We start from the raw sequence: 25,526 nt of genomic DNA on the forward strand, positions 1-25,526 counted from the left end.
GGGCTTCGTCTGACATACTTTGGACATGTTGCCAGGAGGGACAGGTCCTTGGAGAGGGACATCATGCTTGGGAGGGTGGAGAGACAGCGCAGGAGGGGAAGACCCTCTCTCTATGAGATGGATTGATTCGGTGACTGGGGTAATCGGGATGGGTGTGTCGGAGGAAGTGCGGTTGGCGCAGGATAGAGCAGGGTTTAGGGCCGTTGTGCATAGGGTCGCTATGAGTCGAAAATGACTCGACAGCACATAACAACAACAACAGACCAAAAGACAACTGTCAGGACAAAACAAGGGAACACTGCATGGTTTAAATCAGGAACACATGAATAAGGATTCTATTCTTTCTCCACATTTATTCAAACTGTATGTTGAACAAATGAGCTGAGAAGCTGGACTATATGATGAAGAATGTGGCATCAGGATTTGAAGTAAACTCACTATAGACTCACTGGCAACATGCATTACACCAATGATGCAACCTTGCTTGCAGAAAGTAAAGGAGACCTGCAACACTTGCTACAGAAAAATAAAAACTACCGCCTTCTATATTAGTTACAACTCAAAACCAAGAAAACAAAAATACTCACCACTGGACCAATAGGCAATATGACAGATGGAGAGGAAAAAATACAGTTCTTAATAGTTTCATTTCTCAGATCCATAATGAACATCTTGTAGTCAAGAAGTCAAGACAATATGCTGGGAGAGATGTGGGGTCAGAGAAAGGTAGGAAGACCCTCAACAGGACAGACTGATACGATGACTATCACAAATAACATGGGTAGGACAGAGATAGTGAGGACAGGGCAAGGTTTAGATCTGTTCTCCATAGGGTTGCAATGAGTATTGTTTAATTTGATGGCCCCTAGTAACAAGACTGTGTGTTATTGTTTTGCAGAAGCTATGTTTGGCAGTAATTACTTTTATTTTATTCAATAGAGAATAGACCTTCTCTATAAATTTCTTAATAAACACAAATGCATAAGAAAATTATTAGATTAAGAGTGCTCCTTGGAAGCAAAGATGGTGAAGCTTTGTCTCATATACTTTCAGCATGTTGCTAGAAGAGGTTTTCCTTGGAAAAAGACATGATGCTAAGAAAAGGAGATGGTCAGTGAAGGAGAGAGAGGAAGACCCTCAACGAAATGGGCTGACAGGATGATAGCAGCAAAGGTTTCAAGTGTGTCAGATGATTAGGATAGAACAGTATAGGACAAGGTTCAGGCGTGCTGTTCATAGGGTCACTATGAGTTGTACTCGACTCAACAGCACCTAACAACAATATCAACATGGGTATGATTATGATACACCAGAAATAATTATTAAAAACAGATGAGAGTTTGTTTTAAACTAATTTTATCATGATTTTCTATGGCATATTATAAAGAATATCTAACCATTGGTAACTTAGAAATTATAGTAATCTTTGTAGGAAATGGCTACTTATAGTATTCAATTACATCAAATTATCATAATCTATAAAAGCTATTTGAACACAAGGATATACATTTTCCAATCTACCCAAACCAGCTCAACCCCATTCCTTTAAATAACTATGCCATACATATTTACCTGTCGGTCCATGTGCATGGATATTTGTCTAGTTATTACCACCCAACACTGGAATTTGGGGGGAGGGGGGAAAACCCAACAAAAACCCACCAAACTGGCTATTCTTGAAATCACATCTTTTCTTAATAAGTTCAGATTTTTCCAAACACTTTCTAAAACAAAATTTTTTTAACAAATCACTTCTCTTTTAAAATAGATTAATTAACCTAACCCCCCCTTTCTAACTTCATCTCCCATTATTTCCAAATACAGTTTATTTAGACAGGTTTCCTTTCACCTGTTCTAAGCTACTGTCTCTACTTCCTCCTCTACTTACATTACTTTTCCTGCTCATTTACATTTTGAGACTGTCAATATTAACACTAAATTAACTATATAAATGATCTTGAACCATGATGCTTTATACACAGCAGAGGGCCATCCTGTCCCATGAGGGGGGAATGTCAAGGGATGGAGAGAAGTGGAGGAAGGTAAGTTCTAACAAGCAGAACGTGAATGAAAGGATATGGAAACACAATGCATATGAAATCAAACCAATGTCTACAAATTCTATATGCAAACCAATATAAAATAAAAATAAATTTTTAAAAAAGTATTTTCTATGACATGGTACCACACTGAAGTCCTATACACCATCAGAAAGAGCAACAGTGTCGTGGTCCATACTAAAACAGATGTCATTTATTTTTGCTAAGCTCCAAATGTCCAAATATTCCAGAATTATTATAAACAAAAAAAAGTATCCAAAATGATGGCATTAAAACATGACACTACCCTGGGTGTAAGATGCTCATATCTGAGAGCCACCCAGGAGAAGAGAGCACCTGGAAGAACAGATTCATGAATTCAGCTGCATTATGAGGTCATGAAGTGATGGATAACTATTAAACTTGATTTTCCTTCCAACTGTGTCCCTCCCCCTAACAAGAGTAACTGAGTTTTCATGAGTTAAAATCACTTCTTTTGACAATTCACTTTATGTATGCTTTTTCTCCCTAAATAAATTATTGTGAACTCCTCAAAAGGTGTAAAGACCATGTATTTTGCTACTGGGCATCAATTGTCCCTAGTTATTAATAAATAAATGCTGACCAAATTCCTAACTAATCAGTACTGGCTAGTAAGAGTCATCACAATAGCACTACGTATGAGAACCTCATAAATTATTTGTATCTGCTTCTTCAGGTAATTAGGGAGCACTGGTAGCCTCACAGGTAGGAAGTTGGGCTGCCAATCTGAAGGAAGACAGTTCATATCCACCAGTTGCTTTGCAGAAAAAAAAATTGCCAGTCTTTTCCTGTTCAATTTAGAGCCTCTGAAAACCCATTAGAAGGCCAGTTATGAGTCACTTCTAACTCAAAAGCAATGAATAACAACAGTCAGCTTGCTCAGCTCCACAATCAACACTCTTGGCACCAGCAGTCAGCATTTCATCAAAAGATGAAATGCACTGGGGAAGTCTGCTGTCAGGAATCTCTCAAAAATCCAAGAGATCAGTCTAGGGACTTTGGTATGCCAGATCCAGACCATGGCCTTCACAGTTACTTGCCATGCATCAGAGAGCTAAACAATGACCTAAGGATGACAGAAGAAGAATTGATGCCTTTGAGTTGGGGTGCTGGAGAAGAGTAATGAACATACCACAGACCACCAAGAGAACAAACAGGTCAGTCCTGGATATGGTGAAACCAAAGCCTCTCCTTGGAGGCAAGGATTTTGAAGCTCCATCTCACATACTTTGGGAATGTGGCCAGGAGGGTCCACTGAGAAGGACAACATGCTTGGAAAGGTGGAAGGACAGCACAAGAAAGGAACACATAGATGAGATGGACTAACACAGTAACTGTGATAATGGGGATAGGTGTATAAGATTCAGTGAGACTGTCTCAGGATAGGACAGGGTTCTGCATAGGTATTGTACATAGACAGGGTGACTATGAGTCACAGGTGACTCAGTGGCATATAACAACTAGGATTACTTTTAATTTGTCAAATGCCTAAATTACCAATATATAAACATGTGTTTTTAGCCAAGTATATGTAACCAATTTAGTTGGTAACGACTGGAGTTCAGCTGCAATATCTTAAAGGAAACTTGTAAAAAGTAAAATTTTTTTGCAATACATTGCAGAAACTGACCTATTTCACAAAAGGTGTGTTTTTAAAAATTAAAAAAGGTCAAATTTTGAAAGTACTATGTCATATACAACATCATTACAGAAAACAGTGGCATTCTAATCACATTCTACCCAGCTTTTTTTAAGTTTCTGAATGTGTGTGCTTTGCTCCTATCCTTCATTTTTCACATAACACTAAAATACTGAAACTTTAAGTAATCTATTCTTTCTCTTTTGTGAATTTTGGCAATACAACCATTAACCAGCTTCTGGATGGGGAAGAGTCCAAAGAGCACTGATTTGAATGATCAGCATTACCAACTTCTCTTCCAGCACCATTTACATTGTTCTACCCTAACTCTTCAACTACAAACCCCCAAGGTATGAGTTATTTATTTGCTTACTAAGATGTTAAAAATGCCAATGGCAACTGCAAAGGAATTTTATGATAAAATATACCACTAAAGGGAAATCTTGATACTTTCCAAGAGGTGTCAATTTTAAATAAGTACAGTCCTCTTAACTCTTAGTATTGAAAAACCTTTAAAATTGTCTCCTTTTTGGGGGGTTTCTACTAACCACTAATGGCATTACTGACACTTACTGTAGCTTTGCAGTAACTTTTCTTTAAAACAGAGATTTGACCTATAACCTCTGTCAGTTACTATGGCTGTCCAGACCCTATTTTTTTCTCAGTATGCACCACACCACCAACTTACAATGAGAATACTGCAGACTCCTTTCTGCTTTTTTTTTCAGGAACGTTGATGCTTCACCATAATGGTCTGTGTTACAATACTACTTTTCCTGAGGAAAGGAGAAGTAAATTTTAGTAACTGTATCATCATGAAAACCAGAAATTTAGTAAGAATGAAACACTGTCTAAACTCAAGACTATGGATAGCATTCTAGTCCCATCCTCTCACCTCCATTTTCATTTACCTAATAACTCGTATTGATGTTAAGTTTTAAAATTTCATTCTGACAAACCTCTTCCATGTAAATGTTCATCACAAGTTACAAATTAAAAACTTAACAAATTTTATTTCTACATACATCTTCACATAGCAATGAAAAACCAGAGCAGCTGACTTTTCTCTAACCACTGAAAATTGTTGTCCTTGCCCAAAACAGTATGTAGAAGACCTTTAGATACATTTCAGTTTGAAACTTTCGCATAAATCAATTTTTAGTGTCAGCTTATTAGCAGAATTTAGTAGGAGTGTTATTATAGACAGGGTTATGAATTTTGTTGTTGCTCTTTTCCTAACAGATACACTTATCACTGACAGTACAATATCTCTGGCTAATTTGTCTGTTATTTTAAAAGAAGTGGTTGTGTTGGGGGTTTTTTGTGGGTTTTTTTTTAAGTCAGAGTCATCAAATTACCATAGAAAAGCTAGTTCCTCACCAACAAATCAAAGGACAGAGAGAAAATGTCACTGTTTTTAGAAATTTTAACTACACTATAGGGTTTGAGGAAAACCATTTACAAAAATATAGGAATAAAATCAAGACGAAAAGAGAGGATTTGGTTAATTTCATATGAAACAAAATTTAAGTGCTTCTTTCTGACCAGAGAAGCCAGTTTTGTCTGTTTCAACCTGGTCACTACAAACCACAATCCTATCAGTGAAGCAGACAACTTGAAACTGATTAACTAACTCACTTCTTCAGAAGAAGCCAAGCAGTCAATTTAAAAAGTATCCACCAGATGCTCTGCCGGAGAAGGAGGCGCAATATCCTCTTGTACCAGTCAGATCTGATTTGACGGTACACGCACACAAAATAATAAAAAATAATTAAAAAAAAAAAAAAAGTATCCAAAGGTGGTTAAAATAGGTCCCATGACAAGTTCTTTTCTTTTGGGAGAAAAAAGGATGGCTACAAGGACCTCAAAAAAAAATGTGAAAGGAGTTTGTGATACAAGGGATTCATGATGTCTTTTTGCTGGGTTTTGTCTGCCTGACCACTCAATATTCAGCTTCCTCATTCTTTTTGGTCTCGTTCTAAATTTTAAAAAAAGTAATAATCCTTTCTATTTATTCCAACCACAAGTCATTTCTTCCCGATTCTTGAGCTTTCTTCACTTTTAATCCATAGTCTTTTAGAGCAGACTTGAAGACCACTCTCAGTTGTGCTGCCACACCAAAGGAACAGTTCGAGTCCACCAGCTCTTCCACATGAGAAAGATGGACAATCTCATCTCTTGCAATTTACAGCCACTAAAAACATGCTGAAAAAAAATGCTGCAGGGTCAGCTATGAATTGGATCTGTCTTGACAGCAATGAGGTTTTTTGAGTGTATGATGAATGAAAGTAGCTGCAACTCCGTCCTCCCTATTATTAGTGCCAGAAAAACAGAGGATTATAAAAAAGTCTGTGATTCTTTATATTCAATCAATTCCTTGTAATTCAATAAAATTCCTTTTGAATCAGTTTTCTCTTTCAATTAATTACTAATATTTTTAAAATGGAATAAATCACCTCATGTCTATTGTAATGATAAACAAAAAAAAGACAATCTCAAACTCCCATTTTAGTCAAAAATTAAGGATATTTTTCCTCCTGACCTATCAAAAAATAAAATAATTGAAGGAAGAGAAAGTAATATGGAACTTACAGTAACAAAATACTACAGAAACAGGGAAAAAAATTAAAAGGGCAATAGCAAGAAAAGAGTACAAGATAACTAAGAAAATAATGTAATTTCAAATAACGGCAAGGTATCTGTATATAAAAATTAGGATCCTATGCAATTCAAAACTAAAACATAATGCATTGTCCTTTAATAACCTCTGAATTTATTATTTAGGAAAAATACAACCTACTATCAGCGAGATTAAATTTGGTCATATATTCTGTTGTATTACCAGCATATCCAGTCATTTGTGAAGTCAAGAAAGGGTAAAATGCACTCTTAGGACTAGTACTCAACCTTGAAGTGCTGAGAGCCACTTTATCATCTAGTGTGAGAACAAACACATGCATGCATGCATACATGAATGCAACACCATGTTGTTTGGAAATCTCTCCTTATATTCACATCATTGTACAACACTCTGGCGTTCAAAATTTTAACAGACACAAAGCAAAGCACAGCTCCCTATGATTCTTGCAACTCACTGCCCTTAATGTGATTCCAATTCTTATGGACACTACAGGACAAAAGTAGAACCCAAACAGGGTTTCCAAGGCTATAATTATTTACAGATCAGACTGCTGCACCTTTCTCCCTCAGAGAAGTTGGTGGGCTGGAATAGCTGAACTTTCAGTCTGCTTTAACCATCATACTACTAAAGGCTCCTTCAGCGATTCTGGCCAGGACTTATAAAATTGCACCCCCTAATTTGTCTCATTTAAAGCTTGCGATACTGACGTTTTCTCCTCTTATTTCAATCAACATTAGCAATATGTAAGAAACTATTATTGGTGGATTATCTTATAAAATTATTGTTGTTAGCTCTGCTTTATGCTTCAGAAGTAATTAAAAATACAGAAGAAATTCATTAGATTCCTTCTAAAACAGAGTAGCTATATGTTTAAGGATGAATTATTTCTTTCTTAACTTACATTACTCATAATCTAAAGTACATTATAATATATATAGTTTATGTATTAGAAAACATTGTTTTACAGATAAATTATCATCTATTTTAAATGTTATTTACTGTAACTATACAGGTAATATAGTCAACAATATTCTCAAATCAAAGATAACAGTTTTCTGTGGTCAAAGTAATAAAACATATTTTCAAAAGGCATGATAATTTTTGTCATTTACCTTTTAGTATGGACAAAAATATACCAAAAAATAAATATATTATGAGCAAAGCTTTATTGACCTTTTAGACTTGATTCCTTGAAGCAGTTTTCATTTTATTCAGCATTTAGTTTAAATTAAATATTTAAAATTGATGCTGATCTATGTTGCAAACACAGCTAAAATGAAGAGCTTCTGTAGCAGCAGTGACCAGATTTTAAATGCAGGTAGATCAATAATAATAAGAAGAAAAAGAATATCCACCAAGCACTGGCTCCATGTGTGAGTGGAATGGTTTATAATAGCTTGCAAATGACTATGTGCTTGCTGTAACCAGCTGTTCTTAAATTATGAATATGCAACTAATTCATGTTAAAGCCAATTCCCAGCACTATTTCTAAGGAGAAATCCCAGTAGTTTTGCTTGTTCTACATGCTAGTTCTGTTAAGGATACAAATAGCAGTAAGCTTCTGAACAAATACGACCAAACTATTGGCATTTCATGCACTAGGTCCATTATCACAGCAGGAGATGTCAATCACTGATACATTCCTATAACAGCTCAGGCAATATGACAATGATCTCGTAGGGGGGGAAAAATCAAAATCTCGGCTGCATGCTCAAAGTCCTTCTGACAACCTAATGCTTTCTTGCTTCAGCCAATCAGATTGTCAGACCTGACCTACTAGAAGACTTGCATCAAGCTTCAAACATCTAAAAACATCAATCATAAAAACAAAGACAGGACACTGAATTATACAGTATTAACCTCCAGGGTTTGCATACAAAGACCTTAGATTTATTTATGTCCCAGCAAGTTAAGAGCTTCAGTACACCGTTCTTTACACCAAACTGACTGCCAATTTGATGAACCTCTCTGCCCTCAGCAGGAGTGCAACGTCTTTGATTAATGAGTGCATGCTCATGGAAAAGTGTTAAGAAGAAAAACAGAGAAAAAACACAATTATGCCTACAGACTGGTACCAATGCACTTCTTATCTTCAAACTATATGCTTTTTTTTCTTACATACACATGAACACACTTTTGACAAAAAATAAATAACCTTTAGACAGCTATTACCGATCAGCTTTATTATTATCCTGTCTCTAATATTCACTAATTCTTATTTGAATAAAAGGCATTCAAAAAACCAAAAATGACACCAATTTTTCTAAGTAAAAAACCAGTAGTATTCGTTTTTAGTTTTAAAAACCTTGAATACATCTCTTTATTTACAAATGTGTAATATATATATATATATATATATAAACAATTTTCATTTCAGTCTCTTGAGCCTATTAATTAAAAATTCAAGCTAACATACACAAAATTAAAATTATTAATATTTCATAACTTAATCTACATTATGACTTGTCACAAATCAAACAGTAATCAAATAGATTTGAAAACCATGTTAATTCACCTAATTTTCCTGCTTTCGGCAAAGATGCTGACAATTATAACTCTGCATGCAATTTGTACAAGAATTGAAAAGTATTTATTTCTCATAATTTCAAAGTTAATATTGTCAACAGAAAAACTTCTAGACTTATGAAACTTTTTACAATTGTTCTCACAATGACCTTTTTAAAGAAACTCAGTGTCCAAAAGTTCCAGCATCAATTAAGGGATGCTTCATTGCAGTGCAATTCAGACTTATATTATGTTTAAAATTAGATTAAGCATTGAGAGTACTTTAAAATCCTAATTTACAACTCAGTATATAATTGATTTTACTGTAAGTTTGTGTACAGTGCATCTCCAGGCTATAAATACCTGATGCCTTAATACAGAAAACTCATACATTTGCCCTTTAATGTTACATAAATATGTCCTAACTTAGATAACGAGGAACCAAGGAAGAACTTGAAACAAATTCTTTACCACAATCCCCTTCACTTGTTGCGTATGCAGCTTTTAAAGTACTGAAAAAGCTTCAGGCCTTTTCCTTCACTAAAGAAACCATATGCACCTGTTTGAAGGTATGCATACATCTAACTTAAAACTCCTGGTCCAGGGAACTGCCTGTATATGTTCTGAAACACAAACTAAGTAAATACATTTCTTAGATACGGAATCGTAGTCTAAGTTAAAATGGTGCTTATGTGAGTTATGAGGCAGCAAGCGAGAGAAGTGTTTATTTTTTAAAGAATTGTACATGGGGTTAAGGGGGCAAATTTATCTGCATATTAAATCTTGGTTTTAGTTTCAGAGATGATTTTTTCACAAATTTATGATTTTAAGAAATTACAATTCTGGGATAATTCAGAAGGATACTATGAAAGTTTAGTATCTGTTTATATTGGATAGAGTCCCTCTAATGGGGAATAAATACAATGAATTATATACTCTAATAATCAATTTCACTTTTCAAATATTTCTTCAAAAGGAAATATATTTTAAATGGCATAAATTTTACCATCTTTTAATAAATGTTTAAATGTAAATATTTAATTTACTTTAAGATTTATAAACTAAGAGTCACTAAAATTGAGATGAGAAAAGATCCCTTATGGTAATAAACTACCATACATTCTTAAATCTTATCTTAAAATTTTCTTAACACAATTATTTTTACTGTGACTTTTCTCTAGTGGGATTATCAATTTTTCTTCTTCCTCCTTTCCTTCCTCTCATCTTCCAAAAGTCTATACAAATAATTTGAAAAGTAGAAAATACTTGGCACCAATGGAATGATCTAACATCATGTTAGCACTACTACAATTTGCTAGTTAAAACTTGAAAGGGTACTAAAAGTTACTAGAATAAAAACATTTCATTTTTTAAAATCATTAAATGACTACGACTAGGTTGCTTTGAGACATACTCAACTCCTAACTCAGCAGCTAACAACAACAAGCAAAATATTTTCAATTATAGCTTGGGCATTTATGTATTTAGTAACTTTTTGTTTTTTATAAAGGATAATCTCACTTGTAGTTGCCTATTCCCTCTGTATTTGTTTTCTCTTTTGGTTACTATTAAAATAACTGCATAATAAGTGTAAAGAAACATTTAACCAAAAGAATAAATATTTATTAAATATAGAATAATATTTTAAAATCTTTGTGTAAGAAATCTATATCTGTATAATAAAAATACAATAACAATAGGTTAATTAGTCTCACAGGAAATCAAGATATTAAAAACCATTAAGCCCTGATGATCTAATTTTATCTGAGTCAAAAGCAACAGATCATCATTCTGTGTGAAAGCATATTTCTTCTTTTTCTAGTTCTATCAAAAACTCAGAAACTGTATCTTAAACCCCCTTTAATAGATCTTTAGACCTAAAAGTAATCAAATTGTAACAAACTTTCACTAATTCAAGACAGAAAACATGAACTTTCCTACAACTGTGATATCCTTCCTACATCTTGTATAGTAACACAAAAGTAGCAACAAAGACATTAACAATTGCAGTTCAAGCTGGGAGTGACTGTTCTGTTTCAATTCAATGACACCACTAATGGCTTCTTAGCAGCTCCATGAAATCAACCAGCTGTCAAGTTGATGCATCAGAAGGAACAGTTATGCACTCCCATAAGAAAAAGCAACACATCAGGATGTTTGGCAAAACATCTGCTCCTTTACACTGCAGTTCTATAATAAACATGCAAACAAAGAAATGGGAGAAAGGGCAACAGAATTAAAATTCCAAGGTTTCCATTATGGTCTTATATGCATTTAAATGAAAGGCTTATAAAAATAAAAACAAAATTCTGACAAGTTGAATAGCTTGTGATTCAAAATTTTTGAAAAGCCTAAATAGAATTAAATACTCTAATTCTTCTGGAAGGATAAAAACCTTTACATTTTAAAATGAGGAATAAACTATGTTCAAGTGAAATCATTATGTTAAGTACAAGACTCTAAATTTAAAACAAAAACCGATCTTCTTCTTATTTAATACACATTTAGTGAATAATGCCAACAGTATCTTAATAAATTCACTTCCAAGAGTGGAGATTCTATAAATATTTTCATTAACATTTGAAAGAATTAAGTGTTCCTATAACTCAGCAACAGTTCAACAGACAAAAATATTAAGGGTGATATTCTCTAGATTTTAAAATTTACCTACTCCTACTTCTCCCCAAACTAGTATATGGATACAAAAATAGTTAGTTCTTGTAAATAACTTCCTATTTTCAAAGTAATACTTCATTTCTTTAGCAAAAGGACAGATTCATCAAAGGCTTAAAATAATTTTGCAATCATTCATCTCAAACATCTGAAAAAACTTACCTTCCCCCCATCTGAAACATACAAGTTGTCTAATGTTGTCTAAATTATTGATTATGCAGCACTGTGACAATAATATGTAGAATGTTTACAATAGGTGTGAGACATCAAATGTACTTAACTACCATTTTCTTAAACTGCTTATCCTCTGTTGCTCGCCATTTATAATCTGCCAAATCTTCTAGTCCTTTGTTGCATGTATAATTTAGAACCATCTGTTCTATGTGCTTTTAACTATTTAAACATTTTTCATCTACCTACAATTCACATAAATGGCACACATTCAATTCAGACATTATTTCTGTATAGCATTTTACATAAAGCAAAATCTTAGATAAACAGCAGCTAACACCAAAGAAGGTGGCTACTGATATCAAAACATAGGACATATAGCACAAGTTTTCATGCGGAAGGCACACCTTTATAATACATTGACAATTGTTTCTATTAGCTTTTTCTGAGTTAACTGTAGTCAATTTTTCACCAACCAAAAGACAAAGAGAATGCAAATGAAATAGTTTCATGTCCTTGTTAGAAAAGATGTAAATATGCTGACTAAAAATGACAAGAGACAGAATTTCATTTTTTTCACTCAATTTACAGTGTCTCTTATTTATATACTAGTCAGTGTATCATTAAGTTTGATCATGTGACCAGGCAAACTTTTGTTAGGTGGAAAACGAGAGAAGCAAACAGAATACTAGTTTATCTTTTCATATTGTCCAAAACAGAAAGCTTATGATCACTGGCTATAATTTTTTTCCAATTCTACCTTTTATGCACTATATTTTTACCAAGTTATTCACAACACATCTACTTAATTTTAAAAGTAGTCAGAATCTTCAGGTATTTTCAATAGGTGGCCATTTAAATGAACTCAGCTATGCTTTTTATAAAAAAAAAATACAGAATAACTGTAAAACTGAATATTTAATTACAAAAGTGGATCCAGATAACTGAAAATTAATACACATAAAAATGAACAAAGTTGATAAATTAAAAACCCACAGTGGACCAAGAAAGCATGGGAATACACTGATTAAAAATATCTTAAATCTTTAAAGGATAAAAAAAGTAGAAACGGCTAGGTGAATGCTAATATCCTAATAAAAGTTTATACCATTTTTTGCACACAATTTTCCACCTGTTATCAAAATATAAAATGTACAGATAAGGGTTTATTTTGAGAGACAAAAATACAAATAAGCAACACAGTACTGTCAACCTGCAAATCACAGAAATATTAAAGAGAGGAAATCATAGTCGATAAAAATTACTGTAGAGAAAATTTCTGTAAAGTTTACATGACGTCACTGGCCCCCCTGAACATTCCTTAAACTTTGAGTCTTATGCAGACATACTTTTTGCCTTTCCAAGGCATTTTTCCTTCCTCAAAAATAAGACAGCGAGACTTGGGAATAAAAATTGCCCAAGATGGCGAAACGCTTGTTGTTTAGAGGACAGGGGGAAAAATGGAGGATATTGTAATATACACAAAGGGATAAATTTCAACAACTCGGCCAAGGACTGCAGCTGCTTCTCTCTTTATAAGGAAGCAACACACAAAAGATAAATACAGAGGGCGAGAGAAAAGCAGTGAAAATTTCCAAGCAGCAGGGCCAGCTCTGACTCCTCAAACACTAGCTTTCCAAAATCCCAATCCCAGGGTGCGTGGAACTACTTTTAAGGGGAGGGAAACCGAAAAATGTAAAAGGTGGGGGAAGCCACGAGAAGACTAAAGAAAAGGAAAGCCGAAGAGTTGAGAGCTGGCGGTGGTTCCCGGTGAGGAAGTACTAAGAGATTAAGAGACCTAGTCACAGACATGACTAGGAAAAGCAGGGCTCTAACCTGCGTACTGACTCAGATCTTCCCAGGCACCCAGATCTTCCCCCAGTCCCACCTGACCACCCCACCTAGGCTCATTTTCTGTAAACTCTTGAGCTGCAGGCTACGCCTCGAGCAAGGGCCTGAATTGGGGCGGGGGTGGGGGGGGGGTGGCAGGCGCTGCTAATCGGTCCGGGAGGGGAGAGGGGGCGGAGGCAAAATGGGCCGGAGGCGGACGGGGGTGGGGGTGGATTCTGAAACTACCCCGGCGAAGAGGTGGGGGGACACGGCGGATATTCCGGGGGTAGGAACGACCGATCGCAATAGTGGCGGAGGTGGTTTTTCAAGGAGCGAAACTGTAACTGTTGGCGGAGGTCTGTGCGCTAGAGGCCGGAGCGGAGGCAGCAGACGCGAAGCCCGGGCGGCCGCACAAAGGAGGCGGGCTGGCGGCGGAGCGGCCCGGGCCGGGGCGGCGCGGCGGCCGGGCGGGAGGCTCGGCCCTCCCGGACAGCAGTCCCGCAGTGGCGGGCAGGAATAAAGTTTACGTTCTCCTGAGACCGCACCCCCCCACCTCCACCCCAGACCGCACAGCTCTGGGTCCTCCTCCCCCAAACTCCAGTCGGGACCCTGAGAACCACCACCCCAGCCCTCCAGGCAGCACAACAAAGAGACGTAGCGAGCGGCGAGGGTAAACAGCGGCGGCAGGGCGAGCAGGGCAGGCAGGGCGAGCGTCGCCGGAGGAGCAACTCCGCACGCCCGGTTCGCGGAGCTTAGTTTCTCCTTTTCCACATCAAACGACTGTTCCAACACTGGGAATATCCATCTTCACCCGCACCCCACAGACCCGAGGATTTGTAACTCACCTTTACTTTCGAACTCAGAGTTGCGGTGAATGGGGCTTGCCTCCCCCAGATGGTTGAAGGTTACGGGGTTTTTTTGTTTTTGGAAACCTCACCACCTCCTTATATCTTATTATTTTTGCAAGAAAAGTATAAAGAGAGTTGAAGTGGAGGTGAGATTTGTGATCGGGAAAAGCCTGGGCTCCCTCCTTCTCCGTCTTCCGCCTCTCTCTCTCTGATTAGTTCCTATCCAGCAGCAGATTGAAGCAGGAGATGATTCTTCTCAAGGTTTGTTCAGCAGCTTCACTTCTAGGCGAAGGCTTCATGAACCAAGTGACGTCAACCAACAAGGCTTCTCTCTCTCTCCTTTCTCTAACAATGAAAGTTGCTGTTAACAAGGGAAAAACGAGAGAGAATTGTTTATACCATTTCAGTTCCAATAATAAATGACCTATTAGCTCCTAAAGGAGCCAAAGGAGGGGGTTGCTTCTTCCTTTCAAGAATACTGTAGCTTTGAGTTTGCACCGTTCATTTCCCCAGGAAAAAGTTACGAAAGTTAAATGTTTTGTTTTGCATTTAAAGGAAGAGAAGACAGAAAAGAGAACCGAAAACGTAATTTAAAAAAAAAAAAAAAAGTTAAGCTGAGAAATAGGGAGCACAGGTTAGCTACTTTCATTTAAACTTTTTGTGCCCGAAAACACAAAATTCAGTGGAAGGCTACATGCCAAACTAAATTAATACGCCGAGAATTTGTGGGTACGAAGAACTAAAAATTAAAAATAGGATGCAAGATGGTCTCTGGGTAATACTCTACTACTGCCCTTTGACGGGCAAATTAAACTGGCTGCAAAGTTTATGAACTGAGTTTTGTTTTGTTTTGTTTTTTAAAAAAAAGTAAATTAAAACCTTTAGAAATAAATACTTTTTAGTCAAACACTGGGGGAAAAATCGTGGTGGTATTTTATTATGAGTAATTTTCCTCCCTAATTTGTTAGCTTAAAAATAGACTAACTGTAGGAAATAAAGACATTTTAATAAACCAAGTGAAGCCTGGTAATGACTGTTCCACCTTTAAACGACACACAGAGTATATACTATTTGCCTATTCCCAATACAAATAGTACAAGTAGAACTTTCTCACATTTTTACCCTTCCACTTTTTTTTTAAATCCAGTTCACACCTCCTACAACCAATCAAGTTAAACTAAAGGTAAACTACAACACACCATCCCTCCTGCACCCCGTTTCTCCAAAATAGTTTCCTAAAAATTAATAATTAAAAATAAATAAAATTACTTAGCCCTGGGAACACTTTATCAACCAAGAAGGTATGTCTTGTAAAAAGCATTGAAGAGGTGCTTTTCCCCCTGGAGCACATTAAACTCCCAAAGTTTATAAAATGAAACCTAATGTAATTTCATCTTCATGGTGAAGATAAAGTGAAAACTGGGCTAAAAAATATCTTAGCCATAGAAATATTATGCATATATATGTGGATAAATGTATCTTAAAAGATGCTATTGTTTTATGTTTCCTCTTCAGCCACTGGCTGTGATTTTAATTGTGCTGGAGGATCTTCATTAGTATTAACACATGGGGAGATTTCACAAAGCTGCTTCATTAGGGGGGAAAAAAAAGCTTGGCAGACTAGGTCTTTTTGCATGCACTGAGAATGTCAGCCTTACCTCGGTCATTTGTAACATAATAAGTGCAAGTACAATGATTGCAATGCAGGAGCACTGGGGGAAGGGCAGAAATACTGCCAGTTCTAATAGGGATATCTGAAAAGAAAGCTGCTCATTACATAGTAAAATGTATGCTAAAAATTAGTGAAGATGATGTCTCAGGAGACTGATGCTAAATAAATTAATGTGCTGATATGTTTTTAATTATTATTTTTGTAGTAGTTTATTTCATTTTCAGGATTCACATTGAGCAGCAAAGCTGTGCTAGCACTTATTGATTTTTTTTCCCTGCCACATTCCCGGAATACAGATTTTAATCATTTCACTACACCACACTCAGTAATTTCATTAAAAACTGGAACCTTCCATCCCCAGAAAAGCATTTAATTTCAATGACATACAATTTCTCTCTTAGCAGCAAACTGTCTCTACAGTAAAAGCTGGCCTAAGGTTCAAATGCATAATTTAATCCTGAGTTTTCCATGCTCTGCATTCCTTTGAAGCTATAATTTGAGTAACTACCTAATAACTGTAATAAGGACAATAATTTCCTTATAATATATTATTAACTCATATTTAATTAACTCACAGGCCAAACTCTGTACTTGTTAGACTGGGTCAATAGTTCTATAATCTCAAAATTTACTAATAATGTTGAAGAATAAAAATATACATTAAAATATTAGTGTGTATGCTAGCATTTTAGTTATTCATCCAAACTACAATGCAAGAAAAGAGTTAACGCCTTTTTCTAAAATATGGCCTTAATTCAAATATGCAGTATTTTTAAACTTTTTAAGTAAACAAAGAAGTTAACTAATATTTTCACAAGCAAACAGAGTATTATTAAAATTCATTACCGAGACCTTGTCTAATGATTTGAGTTACTGTAGAATATATTTATTTTGAAAAGATGAAGCTAGATTCAAGTAATCTCAATTTTCATTAAAAATTCTCTTAAAACCTTATTCTCTTGGCAAAGTTAAGCATCATATTTTTAATCGAATCTAGATTTTTTATGTAAATATTTAAAACATGGTATGAGTTTTACTTCTAATAATATGGGTTAGAAAATAGTTCACTGGTTTTCCAAGCAATGGATTTCATAAAGATAAGCATTTTCACAGTCTGATTACAAAAAAAAAAATTTCAAGGGGGGAAAAAAAGACAACAAAATTCCTAGATTAATGAAGATTATAGAAATATGCCTAATAAACAAGAAAAAAATCCACATATGAAAGATGTATTATACAAAAATTCTTATTAAAACTGTAGTTGAAAAACTTTATATATAAGTATATATAATATCAAGTTGAATTCACATATAACATGTTTTCATTCCCTTGGTTTTGTTATAAAATAACCAAAAAAGGGAGGAAGTTCAATGACTCCAAAGGATTTAATATTAAAATGGCAATAATGAAAAATTTTATTGCAGTATCTTTTAAAATATATTTGACAAGAATATTTTTGTATCATCAAGGGCTTTTTAGGAGAAATATTTTTGTCATATTCACAAAGATGAAGTTAGATAATAATTAGAAATCAATAATAAGGAAAATCATTGGTAAATGAATAACACACATATTCTGGTATTTGTAAAATTAATTTCTTTATTGATAGAAAACCTCAATAAAAATTATATTACAATTTATCTTTGAAATCATTTGAGGTTATTTGGCAATTTAAATATCCAGTGTAATCCATACAATTCTATTTTTAAAAAAGGTGATGTATATATTAAATATTTTAAACTTGTTTTCTTCAAAAATTTGATATTTTCTTGTCAATGAGAATTTGAGCTTAAATTATTTTTAGTATTACTCTTTTTCATGTTATCATATTTAATAATTTTAAAGATTATAACATAGAATGAGGAAGGATAGCAAATAATAAGTTGTATAAAGTAATGTAGATCCCTTTCTTAGTCTTCTAAAGATCATCATATAAATTAATATCTCATCATTCACTGAACTGTGAAGAAATAATCAAGCAGTTATTTTCCAACCTTTCTGAAAATTCTAAAATTATATACATATATATATAAAGATGCAGAAATCCAGCTGACTAATTATGTCACTTCTGTGCACTGAATTATTGCATGTTCTTCTACATGACAACACCTGTAAAACTAAGATAGAATTTCTTGGACAGACAGGCAGATAAATGATAGATCGGTATCTCATTTACTACTAGTAAGTGTTGGACATGGTTGTGTTGAAAGTAAGGAATTGCTATGTACAGACACTAAAGTCTAAAAACGTTGAATAAAAAAAAAAAAAAAAAAGCAAAAGAACGAGAGTTCTCAATAGAAGAACACACTGGCCACTCACTGTCAAGTCTTATTTCTGTTTCAATCAGTGCAGACTAAGGAAGCTTTATTTGTTCCTATTCATTGAACAAACATTTGAATGCTTGCTGTATGTTATGTACTGTGCTAGAGGTGGTGGTGGGGGGGGAACATGAAAAGCTAGCTTTCTGGTTGATGTTTAAAGTGTAAAATTCCTGAGAGATTGAGATCCATACCACATTCTACAGATACAAATAGTGAAGGTATATAATTAAGAAGATAAGACAGAATCCTGATTCAGCTCAGCTAACTCAGTTGAGTCGGCTCCAGCTCATAGTGGACCTTTATTGGGTTTCCAAGGCTGTAAATAGCAATGTGAAGACTGTTCATGTTTCTTTGAAGAGCTACTGAGAGAGTCAAACTCTCAGAGACATTCTTCGGGTTAACATCACAACTGCCTATGTACTAGGAAAGACATTATCAAAGAGATGCCATTTAAACTTCATCTCAAAAACATGAGTGAACCAGGCCAAGAAGGAATGAAGAAAAGATTTTCAAATAAGAGAACCCCAATTATAAATACACAGAGCTCCTATACATGCAGTAGTGACAAATGTGCTATACCAGGAATACCAGCTATACTAGCAATGTAAAGTATGGAAAGAGAAGAATAAAGTCCAGAAAATGACCATGGGCCTACTAATCACACCAAGGTAAGGTGACTGAAATGTATCCTGTGAGATAACAAAGGTTAGCAATGTGTGGAGGAAATAATAATTTTAAAAACAGTGCTAATGATGGACTGTAAAATCAACAGAGAATCCACTGCAATAGTCCAATAGAAACACGGTAAAAGACAGTGGTTGGAGGGGTGCAGATACAGGTTTTGGGAAGAATTTTAGAATGGGAGGGAGTGAAGGAGGACTTAGAGGAAGATCTAGTTTAGGAAAATGAATAAATGGTAAAATCATTAACTAAGGTCCACAAAACAAGGGGAAAAAACAAACAATAAGGAAGTTTGCATTTTGTACTTTAATTTTATAACTTATTGATCATTTGTTTCCTTAAATTCCTTAACCAGAATCCAATGCTCAGAGATTCAAGCCTGCACTGGGGCTTATGTTATTGCTCTTTAATTCCATTCAGGTGTTTCTAATACATACCCTGATTAAGAGCACTGTCATAAGCACACATCGATTATACAGTTCATCTGGAAAATAAAAGGAGAAAAAGCAAGAAAATTCTAAAAAAAAGCACACTAAGAAGGGAGCCAGCCTTATCAGATAATGAAAACATGTAATAAAGCCTTTAAAAATTTTACAGTTGGATTTGGCACATGAATAGAAAACTAATAGAATACAACAGGAATGTAAGAAATTCACCTAAATACATTTGAAAATTTAGCATAGATAAGAGCTATCTATATCTCACCTTAGTAAGGAAGAAGTATGTTTTCTAATATTAGTGTTATTGGGCTGGGTATATAATCATAAGGAAACATAAAACTAGAAATGTCCTATGAATAAATTCCAGTAAAACTCAAATATGTAGGTATTTTTAAAAGTGGAACCATTCAAGTAGTAAAAAAAAATGTAACTGTAAATACTAGCCATGGCCAAATCTGTATCTAATAATAACGTACGGCAGTAATAAACAAGTTCTAGGGTGCTCTGGTGGCTTGTTGTTAAGTGCCATCAAGTCAAGTATGATGCTTAGAGACCTTATGAACAATAGAGCTGCACTTTGTCTTATCCTGTGCCATCCCTATCATCCTTGACACATTTTAGTCCATTGCCGCTGAGATGACTGATGATATCAATCCATCTCATTGAGGGTCTTCCTCTCCTTCACTGACCCTCCACCTTGCCAAATATGATGCCCCTTTCCAAGAAACTGCTTCTCCTAACAACGCATCTTCACTATCTTTGTATCCAAGGAACATTGCAAATATACTTTCTCCAAGATGTATGTGTTTGATCTTTTGCCAGTCCCTGGGATATTCAACACTCTTCTGCAACACCATAACTCTAATGAATGGATTCTTCTCCTTTCATCCCTATTAATTATGCAGCTCTCAGATGCGAAACAAGTGACTGAAAAGTCTGTTACCTGAGTCAGAGGTACCTTAGTCTTTAAACTGACAGCACTGCTCTTCAGGACTTTAGAGAGATCCCTGAGAGCAAACTTTCCCAGTGTTACACACATCTCCCAGTATCTTGAATGCTGGTACCAAGGGTGTTGATTATGGATCCAAGCAAGATGAAAGAATTGCCAATTTCAATCTTTTCTCTATCTGTCATGATGAAAGGAGGAGAAATGGTGCCTTTGAAGAGTGGTGTTAGAGTACTAAATTGTCAAAATGGATTGTCAAAAGAACAGATATGTTTTAAGGAAGTGCAACCAGAATGCATCTTGAAAGCAAGGATGGTGAACCTATGTCTCACATATTTTGGACATGATGCTAGTAGAGGCTATTTTTTGGAAAACGACAATATGCTTGGAAAGTTGAAAGGATGGGAAAGGAGAAAAAGACCCTCAACCAGCTGGGTTGACCTAGTGAGTGCAGCAATGGGTTCAAGTGTATCAGTGATTGTGAAAATGGCACAGGCCAGGTCAGGGTTTAGATTTGTGTTCTTAAGGTCACTATGAGTAGTACTCGACTCAACAGTACCTAACACCATGATGTTGCCTATTGGTCCAGAAGTGAGGATCTTTGTCTTCTTGATGTTGAAATGTAATCCATATTGAAAGCTGTAGTCTTTGATTTTCTGTGGTAAGGTCCTCCACACTTTCAGCAAGCCAAGGGTGTGTAACTTGTGTAAAACAGCTTGTCAATGAGCCTTCCTCCAAAACTTATGTCACACTCTTCTTCATAAAGTCAGGCTTCTTCAATGATTTGCTTGGCATATAAATTGAAAAATTGAATAGCTTTGGAGAGAGTATATATATATCCCTGATGCTCACCTTAACCTATTTTAAACCAAGTGTATTTCCTTACTCTGTTCAGACAACAGCTTCATGTTCTAGTACAGTTTTCAAATAAGCATAATTAAATGTTCTAGAATTCCCATTTTTTTCTTAAGGATAGCCATATTTTGTTATGAGTCACACAGTCAAATGCCTTTGCATAATCAATAAAAACACAAACAGACATTCTTCTGATATTCCCTGTTTTCTTCTGTTTAAAGAACTACATAGAGAAGTAAAAAGAATTAGTCAACACAGAACTATTTCAGATATTTAAGACTGAAAGTACAGCAAAAAATAAGGAACTGTTCTACTACCAAGTAAAGTATTTCAACAGATTCCATTCAACAGTCTCACCCTTAGAATCTGAATTCTATCGAAATTCTGGGGGGAAAATGTTAGGAATGAGGATGTCATCTGTTAAAATTGAGGATTATGCAGATAATTCCAGCCCTCTAAAACAGAGGTGTTGCTACTGGATGGTGTCATCTAGTGGAACCTGACTCACAGCCAACCCTCCAATGGGCTTTCAGAAGCTGTAAACCACATGAGAGGAGACTGCCCATCTTCCTCCTGTGGAGAAGCTGGCAGATTCGAACCAGGTGCTCTAGTGTTGACAGTGTAAAACTTCATCATTGGACTACAGGAAGAAACAAATATGGCAGATATAAATGATAATCCTGGAACTCTGAACAATAATGATAAAGAAATAATTAAAATGAAGTAAAAGAATGGAAAAGAAAACATAAATCAATACACTGTCTACAAGAGCATACATCAACTCAAAGGCAAAAAATGGACTAAAAATATATCAAGCAAATGATGTTCACAAATGAGCATAAGTGAAAACAGAGTTTATGGCATAAACCAGTATATAGGAGTAGGAAGGACATTATGTAATAATTAAAGGACAAATTAAACAAGAAGATATAACCATAATCAATATATATGTATCCAGTGAGTAAAACCAAAAACATCTACATCAAACCCTAGTAAAATTTAAAAGAATCAGTCAAATTCACAATAATAGTCAGAGACTTTATTTAATACTCCACTTTTAATAAAGGGCAAGCAATTAGAAATACACTCAACAAAAAAACACATGGAGAACAAGAACACCTGTAACATCATTCAGGACAAACAATAACTTAGGCCCTAAAGAAGAAAGGCTCAAATTTTAAAACATCAAAATACTACAAGGCATTTTTTTTAACAAAGCATCTTTTCAGATCACAATGACATAAAATTACAGATTAACAACAGAAGGACCAACAGAAAGACCAAGTAAAAAAAGTCACATGCACGGAAACTATGCAATAACCTATTTTAAAACTACTGGACAATAAAAGAAATTCTAAAATTAATTTAAAAATTCCTAGAATCGTGCTCGCTTCGGCAGCACATATACTAAAATTGGAACGATACAGAGAAGATTAGCATGGCCCCTGCGCAAGGATGATACGCAAATTCGTGAAGCGTTCCATATTTTCGACCCTGAAATTGACCAGTCTGTAACGAAGGCTAACTCCTTTCACCTACAAATTTCGTCTTTGGATACAAAGCTAAGTGGATAGGAGGGACTGTTTAAAAAGAGGCAGCGAAAAGAAAAGAAAAAAAAAAATTCCTAGAATCACATAAGAATGAAAACACAGCACACTAAAACCTTGGGAAGACAGCAAAGTGAGCACTCATAGGGAAATTTACAGCAGCAGACATTTTTTTTTGACACATTTTTTTAAATAAGAGAAATAGAAGCAAAGAGGAAGTAAGGTACACGTTAAACATTTTCAAATTTTTCTTAAAAAATAAAAGTTTTACAAAAAAGAAAATAACACATTAAAACTTAAATAAATAGACATCAGAAGAACCAACAGAATTAATAAGAACAGAAGTTAGTTCTTTAAAATGATAAGTAAAATCAGCACACTACAGCAACACAGCTTCTTACCACTAGAGCACCAGAGATCCTAATAAAGGAAAAGAGGATGCAAAAAACATGAATGAGAAATAAAATGGGTGCTTCTACACATAAGTGCACATATTTTGCATATTAATCCAAAAGTACAATAAAGTATACCTGGATAAAGTTATGAAAACTTACTAGTCTTTAACCAAATCTTGGTGGAAATGAGTCACTGGGACTGGGGACTCAGAAATATAGTCACAGACAACATCAAGGAAATTGGGACATCAGAATTCACAAAGAAATATTCTACAACTTACTCTGATTGAGTAGAGACCAGGGTCTTAAAAGCCTGTGATCCCCCATCTAAGGTACTCCAGACTCCTCTAAAGCAATGAATGACTAAAACCACGGATACACAGTAACAATTTATCCAAAAGACCACACAAATCCAATCTTCTATGACCTTGATACTTGGTGAACTAGAAGGTGTTCAAGTATCTCTATTGGCCACACTGAAAAGATCACAATGGCAGATGGTCCCTGATAAAATAGCAAAGGAACATGGAACAAAACTAAGTTCAAAACAAAACAAAACAAAACCCCAACGCTTAACAATAAGAGAGTGGGTAAACACCAAAGATGATGACTCTTAGCTGCCTTTCAAGCCTGGAACTTAGCTAACTGCCATGGCTCAATTTTCAACTGAAACATAGGCCAGTTTATAAGCTAAGTAGTATCACCAGGAAGACAGGGCATCATTTTAACAACCAGAAATTCAAGATCAAAGGGGCAGCACTTGCACAATAACTAAGTTCAGAGGCCCAATAACAAGAGGTAGGAGGGAGGAAGGAAAACAGGTAAAAGTTATTTTATATGTCAAAGATTGCAAAATTGACACTAAAAATATGTAAGATCTGCTGAATGTAGAACTGATAGACTTTGAAGCCTTTCAACCAAAACACAATTTAAAAAAATGCTCATTAATGGTGTACGGGCATGATCTAGTTCTTCAAGTATCATGACAAAACAGGTGGCTGTCCAAGAAGATAGTCAGCTACACACTGCAAATCTTCTGATTGCTATTCTTAAATCTCTATCATTCCAAGTGAACAGACACTGGATAATCTCTTACAAGTTCTTACTTTTTTAATAATAATTTTTTATTTTAATTGTGATTTTAATGAAAGTTTACTGAAAAGTTAGATTTTTCACTCACTGTTTTCCTCCTGCCTCTCCCAGTTGACTTTTTTTTTAAAAAAAGTATTCATTCACTGTTGCACTATTTCCTCCCTACCCTCTCTCCAGTCCTCTTTGCAATATACCACTTATAGTGGACACTGTCTAACATATAATGCATAAAGACCCAAAGCACTACACAATGAACTAGTAGTCAGAATACCATTTTATACTTTATTAGGCCATTTATGATTTAATGTGGTATAGCTTTCTTTTGCCAGTTCACACTGAATAAGCAGTTCCACAGGAAAAAGATGGGCAGTCTTCTCATTTGTAATGTATAACCTATGGAAACCTGGAGGCTCAGCTGAGTCCATTGAGATTCCACAAAAATGAGTTAATTGAGTTTTGTGTGTGTAGGGTTTTGGTTTATTGTTTGTTTTTTAAAATTTTATTATTTGTGTGTGTGTGTGTGTGTGTGTGTGTGTGTGCATGCGTGCGTGTGTGTGTGTGTGTGTGTGTGTTATCAAATTGGATCTGACAGGTACAAGAGGAGATTGTCCCTTCTTATCCAGCAGAGAATCTGGTGGATTTGAACCACACACCTCTGGGATGGCTGTGCAGCTTTCTGCAACTAGGCCACCAGAGCTTCCTATTTTTGGGTTGTTTTATTGTTTTGTTTTGTTTTGGGATTTTTAAAGATGAACATATAATCCTAAACATTCAAACCAAGGAGCCAAATTCTAAGAGGTGTTTGTCTGTACTGTACATAAATAAGTACCCTCTCACAAGTGGTTATTTTTTGTTTTGTTTTGCTTGATATTGTTTAACATAAATTTATTGTACAACTTTTGTAAATTCGGCTTTTTATAGGTGTATGTATAACTTACTGATGCTGAAGTAAAAGAGCTGAACAGAAGGTTTCAAAGGGCAGCATAAGAAGACAAAACAACCTACAACCAGGAGAGATAAAATAGATCGTCTAACTGTTGTAGAATGGGACTAACCTCGGGGTTGGGGTGAGACTGAGCAAGATGGGTTCAATAATGTATATTGCACTGAAACAGAGAAGGGAGAAAACTGTTTAAAAGAGATATGTGACTAGGTATTTCTGTCATCACAGGAGTCTAGAGCGATGGCT

General features: G+C 35.2%; 1 protein-coding gene across 1 annotated transcript in view; it reads right to left on the reverse strand.

Annotated features, from left to right (window-relative positions):
- The window catches only part of BAZ2B (bromodomain adjacent to zinc finger domain, 2B), a 324,998-nt gene extending 310,302 nt beyond the window's left edge, over positions 1 to 14,696 (reverse strand). The window contains exon 1 of the mRNA XM_006880802.1: positions 14,386 to 14,696. The gene's annotated coding sequence lies outside the window, so the exon portion shown is untranslated. The remainder of the gene's footprint in view (positions 1 to 14,385) is intronic.
- Positions 14,697 to 25,526: the final 10,830 nt, after the last annotated feature.

This window comes from Elephantulus edwardii, unplaced genomic scaffold (genome assembly GCF_000299155.1).
Source record: "Elephantulus edwardii isolate Elephantulus edwardi_28Jun2011 unplaced genomic scaffold, EleEdw1.0 scaffold00010, whole genome shotgun sequence".
Classification (NCBI taxonomy): domain Eukaryota; kingdom Metazoa; phylum Chordata; class Mammalia; order Macroscelidea; family Macroscelididae; genus Elephantulus; species Elephantulus edwardii.